Genomic DNA, 10,716 nt, shown 5'->3' with positions numbered 1-10,716 from the left:
ATACTCAAATGGCCCCTTGAGTGGCTTTCCTGGAAAAAAGTTTCTCCAGAGGTATCTCCAAGTCTTCCCTTCGTTACACCCCAAATTCCTTTGAAATGACAACACTTTTTCTACAGCACCTGCCCCATCCCACTTGGACTTTCTCCATTTCTGTCATGTTTTCAGAGGTCTTAGGACCAAGTTTCAAGGCATCAGTGGTATCAGCAAGCAGCCCGAGAATGGAATGTCTCCCCTTTAGTGGCAACTGTGGAAAGTTCTTCCTGGACATACAGGAGCATGAATGCTAACTGAGCAGAGCCACGGGGCTGGGCCCTTTCTCATCACACTCTTGCCAGCTCCTAGTCAGTTTTTAAGCTCAGTTTCAGGTTAGCCTCTGGGTCCAGGCTAATGACCAATGGTTTTTCTCAATGCAAATGTGAGACTGTTGCCTGGTGCCTCTTAGGAGGGAGGGCGAGATTTTGAGGATGGAGGGGGCCCCCTGGAGGCTGGCTCTGGGTAGCCCTCACCAACCACCCCACAGGAAAGTGACCTTCACAAACTCTCCTTCTGCCAGACGTGCTGCTCACTAGAAAGTGGCCACGTGAGGACAACGAGGTGAGAGTCTTCACTTTGCATGTGAGGTTGAAAGCCTTTCCGGAGTCCCTCTCCCAATCCAGACCTCGCTAATAGAAGGGAATCTTGGGAAAGCTGACTCATCCTGCTTTGCTCGACTTTGCTCTGCCTCCTACTCAGTCATAAATTGCTGCACAGACTGTGCTGGATAAATTGACATTAAGAGTTATTAAAGGAACAAGTCGACAGTTTAGAAAATGTGCATTCACGGCAGGCGTCGGCGGTCCTCTGGAAGAGCCGGGGCAGGGCAGGGTGACTTGGTGAGTCACCGAGGCAGGGCCTGGAAGCTCCACGGCTGGGAAGAAATCCCAGTGCTCACAGAGGCCAAGCAGGGTCCCTTAAGGAGACAGCCATGAAGGCAGCCGGTGGTGAATCCATGGGGCCTTGTCTGTGACACTGGATTTTATGGTCTGTGGGTTTATGTCATGACTTGGATTTTAACAGGGATTCGTGTATTTAAGCTTTCCTTTAGAGATCATTGTTTTTATTTTTGGCAGCCTAGCGGTAATGAATCTTGGTGGTTGGGGGGGGAGTCCCTCCTATCTACGTGGGCAGCCATAGCTTCCTGTCTGCTGCATTTCCCCGGATCTCCGCCATGCCCGAAGGGGCTGGTTTGATTGGATCACGCCCAGCCTGGTGCTTCTCTTGCACACACACCTCCAACTCTTGTGTTGCCACCGAAGTGTTTGTGTGTGGCTCGTTTTCCCTAGCAGAGGGTGACCTCCTGGTGTTAGGTAGCTCTCTGGCCTTCCTACCGTGCTGTGGAGGCAGTAGGCATCCATCACAATTGTTGGCACGAGAGACTGGGGAGCCACTTCAAGGGCTGGCAGCTGGCATCGGGAGGAAGACACTTACCTGTGAGCAGATATATTTGTTAGGATTTAGTGTTAAATCAGCTGAGACTTGTCTGTGACGTAAGTGGCCAGGTTTTGAAGAAGGTTTATTTGGGTGCTTTTCCAGATAACTGTGGTTGCTAGATGAGTGACCTCTGGATAGCAACAGTTAACGTTTAATTACATGTTTGCTGTATGCCAGAGAACGTCCTACAGGCTGTATGTACATTAACTCATTTAATCCTCACAGCCACTATTTGAACCAAGTTCTCTTCTCACGCCTATAAAACAGACGAGGAAACTGAGGCACATAACCGCTATAAAGTACCTTCCCGACGATTACACAGCTAGCAAGTTACGGAGCTGCGATTGAAACTCAGACATTCTGGCTTCAGAGACTGTGCTCTTAGGCAGGACCCTACAGCTGCTGTTTAGCAAATTTTGAACACACACTCACACCCCCCCCAACCCCCCCAACCCCCGCACCCTCCTAGCCCCCCACGCATGCGCCCACACAACCACTCACTCATCCATCAAAAATTTAAGTCCCCTTTGGAATAAACAGCTTATATATAATGACTATGTTTTTAAGAAATGTGTTCAATCTACTTTGCCCGTCTTCCTGAGCACCTTCCTGGCTGTCGGACTTGCTAGAGGACACCCACAGCAAATAAAACCTCCGTCTAGGATTTTGAAAGCCATAACGAACACTAGAAATGAAGACAGTAATTTGGAGTCGACTGAGTTTATTCTGGAGAAATCAAGATAGGGACCAACTGGAAATTACGTGATTTGTGATATGTACGAAATACTCTCAGAGTTACTTTGTTATGTGGCATTCATACTGGGTAATGTTCTTTACGTTCCAAACGGTGACTCATATCTTTATATTCTATTCTTTCAAAAGCTCTGAAAGATGTTTATTGTCCATTAGGGTTGAAGAGGGTATCTGCCTGTCCTACTGAGAAGCTGCCTGAGGGATTTGAATACGTGCCTTTGATCTAACGGTCTCATCACTGGCTGACTGACGTGGGAAAAGGCACGGCGTGGGTCCAGATCTGCTAACACTGGGTAACTCCCGACCTCTTTGGGGCTGTTTCCTCATCTGTACAGGGAAGAGAATGAGTGAGAGGACCTCCAAGGTCAGTTGCAGTTTTAAGAGTCCATGATTCTGATTATTTTTAGCCACATTTCTGGAAAGCTAACCTTTATACACATTTTTCTTACATGTGTAACAAAACTTTTCGTTCTTGGCACTGGGCTTTTGGCATAACAGCATCTTCAGACAAGCCTTCTTATCTTGGAAGATAACATTCAGAAAAAGGGGCGATTTAATTTTGTTACTTTAGACAAGCTAAAAACTGCTTTCTTCTGGTCTTCCGAATCTTTTTCTCTTTGTACAATTCCTAACGATTGAGTGGGCAGGGTGTCCGGTAGTCGAATAACCTTTTAAACGTGGAGGACCAACTTATGGCTGCTTCCAGAGGCTGCTCGCAGCAATCACTTTTAGATCAGCGGGTCTTTTACTAGGGATGAAACGCCAGCGCTGCCCTCTGGTCTCTTGGCACCTGTCCTGGAATTCACTAATGTTGCACTCCTATGCTGCATTCGGGTCTTTTGTCCCCCATTGCCTCAACACCTCTTTGCTATTAAAAAAAGAATGAATGTCAGTGAAAGACAAAAACAACCAGGTGTCAAAACAGTAACACATTAGTGACTTGAGTAACAATGACAGGTGTGCCTCGGAGACACTGCAGGTTGTCGTCTAGACTACTGCGTTGAAGTACATATCCCAGTAAAGGGAGTCAAACGAATGTTTTAGTTTCCTGGTGCAGATAAAGTTATGTTTTCACTGTGCTGTCGTCTATTAAGTGTGCCATAGCATTATGTCTAATATATATATAATATATATATAATATATATAATATATATAATATATATAATATATATATAATATATATAATATATATATAATATATATATAATATATATATATATATACACATACAGTAATTTAAAAAATACTTTATTGCTGGGGCGCCTACGTGGCTCAGTGGGGTGAGTGTCTGACTCTTGATTTCAGCTCAGGTCATGATCTCAGGGCCCTGATCTCAGGGTTGTGGGACGGAGCCCTGCATCGGGCTTCACACTGAACGGGGAGCCCGCTTGTCCCTCTCCCTCTGCTTCTTCTCACCCCTCATGCTCTCTCTCAAATAAAAAAATAAAAAATATTTTTAAAGATTTTATTTATTTATTTGTCAGAGAGAGAGCTAGTGCACGCACAAGCAGGGGCAGGCAGAGGGAGAAGCGGGAGCCCGAGGTGGGACTCGAACCCAGCACCCTGGGATCACGACCTGAGCCAAAGGCAGACGCTTAACCAACGGAGCCACCCAGGTGTCCCAATAAATAAAATCTTTTAAAAAAATACTTGATTGCTAAGATAAATTCTCACCGTCACCTGAGTTTTCGGGGAGTCATAATCTTTTTGCTGAGAAGGGTCTTGCCTGGGTGTTGATCTGCTGACTGATCAGGGCTGCCGAAGGCTCCAGTGGCTGTGGCAGTTTCTTAAAATAAGACAGCACTGAGGTTTGCCCCATCAATCAGCTCTTTGTTTCACCTGAACACTTAGAGGCCATGGTAGGGTTGTTAATTGGCCTCATTTAAATATCACTGTGTTTCAGGGTATAAGGAGGCCTGAGGAGAGGGAGAGAGACGGGGGAATAGATTGTTGGTGGTGTAGTCAGAACAGATACAACATTTATTAAGTTTGCCATCTTAGGTGGCTTTAGGTCACGGCGCAACATTGAAGATCACTGATCACAGATCACCGTAACTAGTGTAATAATGAAAGAGTTTGAAATATTGCAAGAATTACCAAAATGGGACACAGAGACACGAAGTGAGCAAATGCTGTTGGAAAAATGGCATCGATAGACTTTCTCAAGGCAGGGTTGTCACAGACCTTCGATTTGTAAATAACTCATATCTGAGGTGCAATAAAGCGGAACACAATAAAACAGGGTATGCCTGTGATATGTGCCAACATCTGCTGAAGCCCCACTGTTTGCCAAGCACCGTTTTAAATGCTTTATATATGTTGACTCATTTGGTTTTCTTTGAGGTAGGTTTTATTTTACAGTTCGTCCACTGAGGCACAGAGAAGTTAAGTAACTTGACCGAGATCACACAGCTAGTAGTTGTTTTCAGAATTTTGGCTTTTAATACTGGGTGTGGGGTATGGGGAGGGAAGGATCTTGCTAAAGGATAAAGTGCCACTCAACAGATTCGGAAGACTTTATTTGGAGGGAGATATGCCAACTGGATTCTAATAACTATCCATTAACATTTACCAGGGAGAAGTGTGCAGAAAATATTCCTAATCCCGGATGTTTGAGAATGGAAGGCATATATGATTCTTTCATGTGTTCATTTGCTATAATAATATTCCTGCAGTATTGCTCTGCTCCAGGAAGCTGCTGGGTGCTGTAGAAGAAAGAAGCCTGAAGACAGAGGAGATGCTTGTGCTTCCAGATAGAGAAAAGAAAGAGCCAAATGATGAGGAAACATTTCTGGCCTCACCTGATTTTATACAATTGCATCGAGTCTGAAAAATAACAAGACCTGAAAGATTTGGAAACAACTAGACAGCTATGGTCTTATCTGTGTGACAGAGATGGGGTGGGCTGGGACTGGGAAGTGCGATAGTGGGTTCCAAGGAAACCGATCTGGTAGGAGGCAGGTGATGCCATCAGCATATCAAGAGAGGTGGTGCTGGTTATGTCAGTTATGGTAGTTCGCTGTCAGGAAACCATCTTTTACACACCCAGAATAAAAAAAAAAAATCATAGAATGTGTAATGGGATCCCATGGCCCAGAGACGACAATGGAGAGAATTGAAGATGTAGGGACTTCTCCAGCAAACTTAGGCAATTAGCCAAACACTGCCGTTCCATGAAGAAGAGTTTGGTAGGCAGGTAAGGAAGCTGTGGAGTCATACAGGGAGATCAGTTTATCCCCAGTGACCTGGGCCAGGTTTGATGCCGGATGAAGTGGGTGATATAAACTAATCTGAATATCAAAAAGCTAAAGTCCAGGGGCGCCTGGGTGGCACAGCGGTTAAGCGTCTGCCTTCGGCTCAGGGCGTGATCCTGGTGTTGTGGGATCGAGCCCCACATCAGGCTCCTCTGCTATGAGCCTGCTTCTTCCTCTCCCACTCCCCCTGCTTGTGTTCCCTCTCTCGCTGGCTGTCTCTGTCAAATAAATAAATAAAATCTTTAAAAATAAATAAATAAATAAATAAATAAATAAATAAAAAGCTAAAGTCCAGAATGATCTCTGTGGACATGGATAGCAAAAAACATATTTTAGCTATAATTGTAGTAAGAAGAAAATGAAGGACACGTGGTCTTCACAGCATTCTGTAGGCGATGACACGATCAGTTAGGAATCCTAGCTCCTTGAGTAACCATACTCAGGCAGCCCGGATTAACAGATTGAAAAATAGAGCAAGGGCTTAAAACATATCCATCCCCTTATGGCCCCCTTCTTGGCCCTGCCTTATTCCACATTTTAAATTGAAAATTTAAGTACAAAATGTACTTAAAAGAGGAAAGAACAGTATAATAAGCTTCCATTTATCCGACACCCAGATTCTAGACGTCCTGAAGGTACGATGGCTTCATCTACCTTTCATTTTTCTCTGCTGAAGCCCTTTTAGAGCAAATTTGAGAAAGCACATTACTTTCTTCCTATGTAATTCACTGGGAATTTCTAAAGATTGACCATTTTCTTTCATAACAAAATAACACTATCACAGCGAAGGTGACAATTACCCCTTGGTACCTTCTAATATCTTGATTGTCTCGAAATGGTTTGTTATTGTTGGTTTTTCAAACAGAGGTCTAAACAAGGTCCTGACATCACGTTTGGCTATTACGTCTCTTACGTCTCTTTTACTCCAGACCAGCTCCCCCTGCCACCCCCGCCCCCTTTTTTAGTCAGTTGCTTGTCCTGTGGAATGCCCAGATTCTAGATTTGGCTGTTTTCTTTCTTGTGGTGTCCTTCGCTTATTCAAGTTGCCCTGGAACTTCCAGTTAGCTTGATTAGACTCAGGTTAATTTTGTGTTTTTAGCAGCAATACTCCCTAGGTGGGAGGGTATACAGCGTCTAGTATCACACAGACGCGTGTCCTCCTGCCTCACTTCTAGTGTCCCTGTGTTGGTAGACAGGTTCAGGTGGCGATGGACAGTCCTTTCAGTATAAAGTTCCCCATGGATGGGGTGATGATAGCAATTTTCCTGGATTAGTCCCAGACTATGACTGTTCTGCTGGTGTCCTGACCTCTGTATCATTTGTTCTCGATTTTTCATTTTTAAACAAACGATTATTAACAGGACTTGAATTAAATAAGCCAAGATGGATTTGGTAGACCCCTACGTTGTCGTTCCAGCTCCTGCCATATTTCCATCTAGAAGTTCGTGGTACATGCATGTGGTGAACAGTTTTCACTTTAACAAGTGGTGAATCAGAAAGGTGATGAGCACTAACCATTTCCTGATGCAATCTAACCAGCAGCTCGCTCTCAAGGACAGCACACAGGGTGTTTGTTGATAAAACAAAGTTTGCTCAGATACAATTGGTCAGGGACAGCTAACTCTGTCCAGTTTCAGTTGGAGGGACATTTACTCCATGTGGCTGCCCTCATCGGGCACTTGGTGTACTAGACACTTGGACAGTGCTGTGGCCTGCAAGATGCATGAAGCCACCAGACTGTCAGTCAGTGTGGTCATTGGGAAGTGGAGGAAATTACGGGATAGGTATACAAAACTACGTGGGAAGAAGAGGTTGAGTTGCCCTGCCATGGGGGCACGCAGGAAGACGGCCAAATGCTCTTGCATTATCATTTACTCTATGGTTACATGGCTACAATTACTTACTTGTTTTGGTAAAGGCTCTTGCTAGCAAAAATCTAAAAAAAGATGGCAATGTGTGTTTAATGGAAAATTAAGTAATAAAATTCTGCTTTTTATGTAAGTTGGTGGTGAATGTATAACTTGCCCCAAAAGGTTTGTCAGTATTCACTGCCCACTGCAGGGCCCACAGTGATGTTACTGAGCACGTGAGAACCAGAAGATACAAACCTCACGAAGCAGCATCAGTGTCTGCTTCACAGATTAGCAGTTATTTTAAGAAGACCACGCATCATGATGGCGATTTAATATCTGCAGTGGCGGAAGGTGCTTCTACCCATCACTCTGTCAATCATGACTTTTCATGTAGATCAAAACACGAATATTCTAGGTGAATTTTGCTCATCTTCAATCCCCCCATTTTTTTGTTTTGTTAATCTATGAAAAGTGAAATAGTAACTATGAAGGTCTTCCTGCCATTACCAGAAGAACTTCATAAATAGTGAAGACTGATTTGTATTAATGTCATGAGAGCCTTCAAATAGAAGTCACTTAATTTCCATACTGTTCATGCTTTTTCATCTGCTTTGTAGAATAAAAATGAAGCTTTTAGAAGCTCCTTCTGTTGAAGAGAACATTATTGTGCTATTATAAATGCTATTATAAATTCAGATACAAGGTCAACATTAGAGACAAAATTGTTTTTATGATGATAATGACAAATATAAATTTGGGGGAGGCCAAGTATTGTAAAAACAGTGTTTTTACTAAATTAAGAAACTTAAAGAGTATAAATATACTTGTGATTGATTGTGAAGCACACATAATTTATAATTTCATCCAACCAAGCTGCAATAGTTTACTAATCAAAACAGAAGCTGTAATTGTCAAAATTTACCAAGATTTACACATTATCACAGTTGTTATAATTGAGTGACAACGTTTTTGTGATGAAGTAATTTTTGTATTTATCGAAACATAGTGAATATTTGTTTCATTCAAAACAAAAAAAATATTTTAGATGGTAGAACATTCTTCCTCTCTTTGCTGCAAACTACGAGCTCTGGTTCAGGTATGCACATGCCTTTGCAGAATGACTTTGTAAACCAACGTACGGCACTGAATTTCTAGAAAAGATTCTGATAAATTTTGGTTGTATTTTGTTCAAAATCAGTTAGGATTTTTTAAATTAGTATATTGAACGGATGAAACCCCCCAAACTTTCAGATTTGAAACTTTTGGTGAATTTCCATGATTGAGAAAAGAGCTCATGAAGAGAGCAAGGCATGAAAATTTATTTCTATAAAAAGCAAGGGAAAAGCAGAACACATTAAACAATAGTAGAACAAACTATATTTAAAATTTAATTTTGAATTACTATAATTGCACCTTGGAATACATTAAATGGTGGGAAGAATTTCTTGATGGAACTTTTACTTTAAGTAAAAACTGATATTCTGTGTTGGAATGGAGTGAGTTCGGAAGGTCTCTAACGTTGCAGCACCTTCATCTGGTGACACCTTGAAAATCATAATAGAGACAATGCATTCAGGGAGTTTTGTCTTATAGAAATATTGTCCAAAAATAGAGGCAAAAGACAGTTCTTTTATTTTTTATTTTCTTAGATTTTATTTAAATTCATGCTAGTTAACATACAGTGTATTATTAGTTTTTAGGGGTAAAATTTAGTGATCCATCGATTGCATAAAAGGCAATCCTCTTAAAAATATTTGGGCTACAATATGTATACATTTTGAGATAAAGAATATTGGAGAATGGATGAAGGGCTCTGCATGTCTAAAACTGGGGTGCTAGCCGAAGTGCTGAGCAAGGGGAGGCAAATCCGTGACCCTAGTCTGTGTCTCTTCATGTGAGGACAGGTTATCCCCTCCAGGCCATGATGCCGTACTGGGGACTCAGCATTGGCCTCTGTTTGGGGCAGGCTGGGGACTCGGGGCTTGTGGTAGCCAGGTAAGACTTGTTGAAAGGAACGCTGTGTTATGTAGCCTCTATGGAGCAAGCCTGGGGCGGCTGACTGACATGCAGAGAAGGGGTTATCTTTTCCACCTGATTAATGAGACCCTCCCCTGCCGCGATGTCTCTGGCAGACATGTGCTGGGGCCATAAACATCTTCACGCTCTGTAATCACTCTGAAAGATCCACCCACACATCTCTACCCCAGACTTGTCACCAATTATCCAGGTCTCTGAGCAAGCAGCCAAACCATTAGCCATTGCTTATGAATCATTATAGATTTGTTTCCCAGGCCACTTCTCCTTCTGCGGGAAGTGGATGACCGGATGTACCACTTGAAGTTCTGCCCACCAGGGTAATTTCCTTCATCACTGCCCTTCAGAACCATCCTGGAGTGTGATGTAGTGGTGAAGGGCATCCACTCCTGGCCTGCATATCACGCTGATTCATCTGCAGACAAAGTCTGTGCTTTACCTTCTCCCGATAACTGGACACAATAAACTCACTCAGAGGCCACGGGTGTGGGTTAAGGGGAAGGTGGTAAAGCAGTAGGAGCTGGAGCCATGGGAACTGTAGCCCAAACTTTCCAGACTTGCTTGGTCTTGCTCTCATACCTGCCACTTCCAATTTATAATGGAATGTTGCCGTGCATGTCCAATATGGTAGTTTGGTGGATTTAATTCATGATGGATACTCAATACAGGATGGACAGTTGGGTTGCACAGTCAACTTGGTATCCCTTGGTGAGGTGTAAAGTCTCTACAAGGGGCCACGAGCCAGCTTCTAAGAATGGAGAATAGTTGTCAGCAGGGGAGGGCGTTGGGCTTCGCCAGTCATGCTGATGGGCTCCACTGACAATTTCATACCTTTGGGTCTGTTGAGAGCAGCTTGTACCGCAGTCCGAACATGCTGAAGAACTCTGTTTTGTTTTCTGCCAGACTCAAAACTGGCAGCCTATGGGTTCCTTGGTAAATGAACTATAGCAGCACGTACCTATACATGGTGTATATTGCTCCCCAAACCAAAACAGGGCCACCAAATATCGTGTTTCTTTCTTGGTGGTACACAAGATAAGGGGAAGTGATCTGGTTCTTACTTTAGAAGGAAATCCCCACACAGTCCACTCTACTGCATTGAACCCCTGGAAGCTTTGATATTGCAGGCCTATATAATCTTTCATAGGGACTATCTCCAACCTCTGACATGAAGATGTCTTACTTAGACATCAAGTGGGCTTGATACAACCTGCTCACAAGACCAATTAGTAAATTGTCATCAGTGTCAAGGACCAGCATGATGTTTTATGAGCTACTGAGATGATCATAACCCCTCTAAACTATATGTATATACACACGCATATTAGATAGAGAGATAGATAGATAGAGTC

The 10,716-nt window shown here is 43.1% G+C and overlaps 1 long non-coding RNA gene across 2 annotated transcripts; it reads left to right on the top strand.

The window, feature by feature from the left end:
• Positions 1-476: 476 nt before the first annotated feature.
• On the top strand, positions 477-5,694 carry LOC125281819 (uncharacterized). 2 transcript variants are annotated; one of them, XR_008957293.1, is made up of 3 exons: positions 477-594; positions 2,380-2,587; positions 4,899-5,694. It is a non-coding gene; the product is annotated as an uncharacterized LOC125281819 (long non-coding RNA). The 2 variants fall into 2 exon arrangements; XR_008957294.1 differs by lacking the exon at positions 477-594 and adding an exon at positions 949-1,020.
• Positions 5,695-10,716: the final 5,022 nt, after the last annotated feature.

The sequence above is a fragment of the Ursus arctos genome, unplaced genomic scaffold (genome assembly GCF_023065955.2).
Source record: "Ursus arctos isolate Adak ecotype North America unplaced genomic scaffold, UrsArc2.0 scaffold_10, whole genome shotgun sequence".
Taxonomy (NCBI): Eukaryota; Metazoa; Chordata; class Mammalia; order Carnivora; family Ursidae; genus Ursus; species Ursus arctos.
The sequence above is the reverse complement of the archived record's forward strand: the minus strand, read 5'-3'. Positions and strand labels throughout refer to the sequence as shown.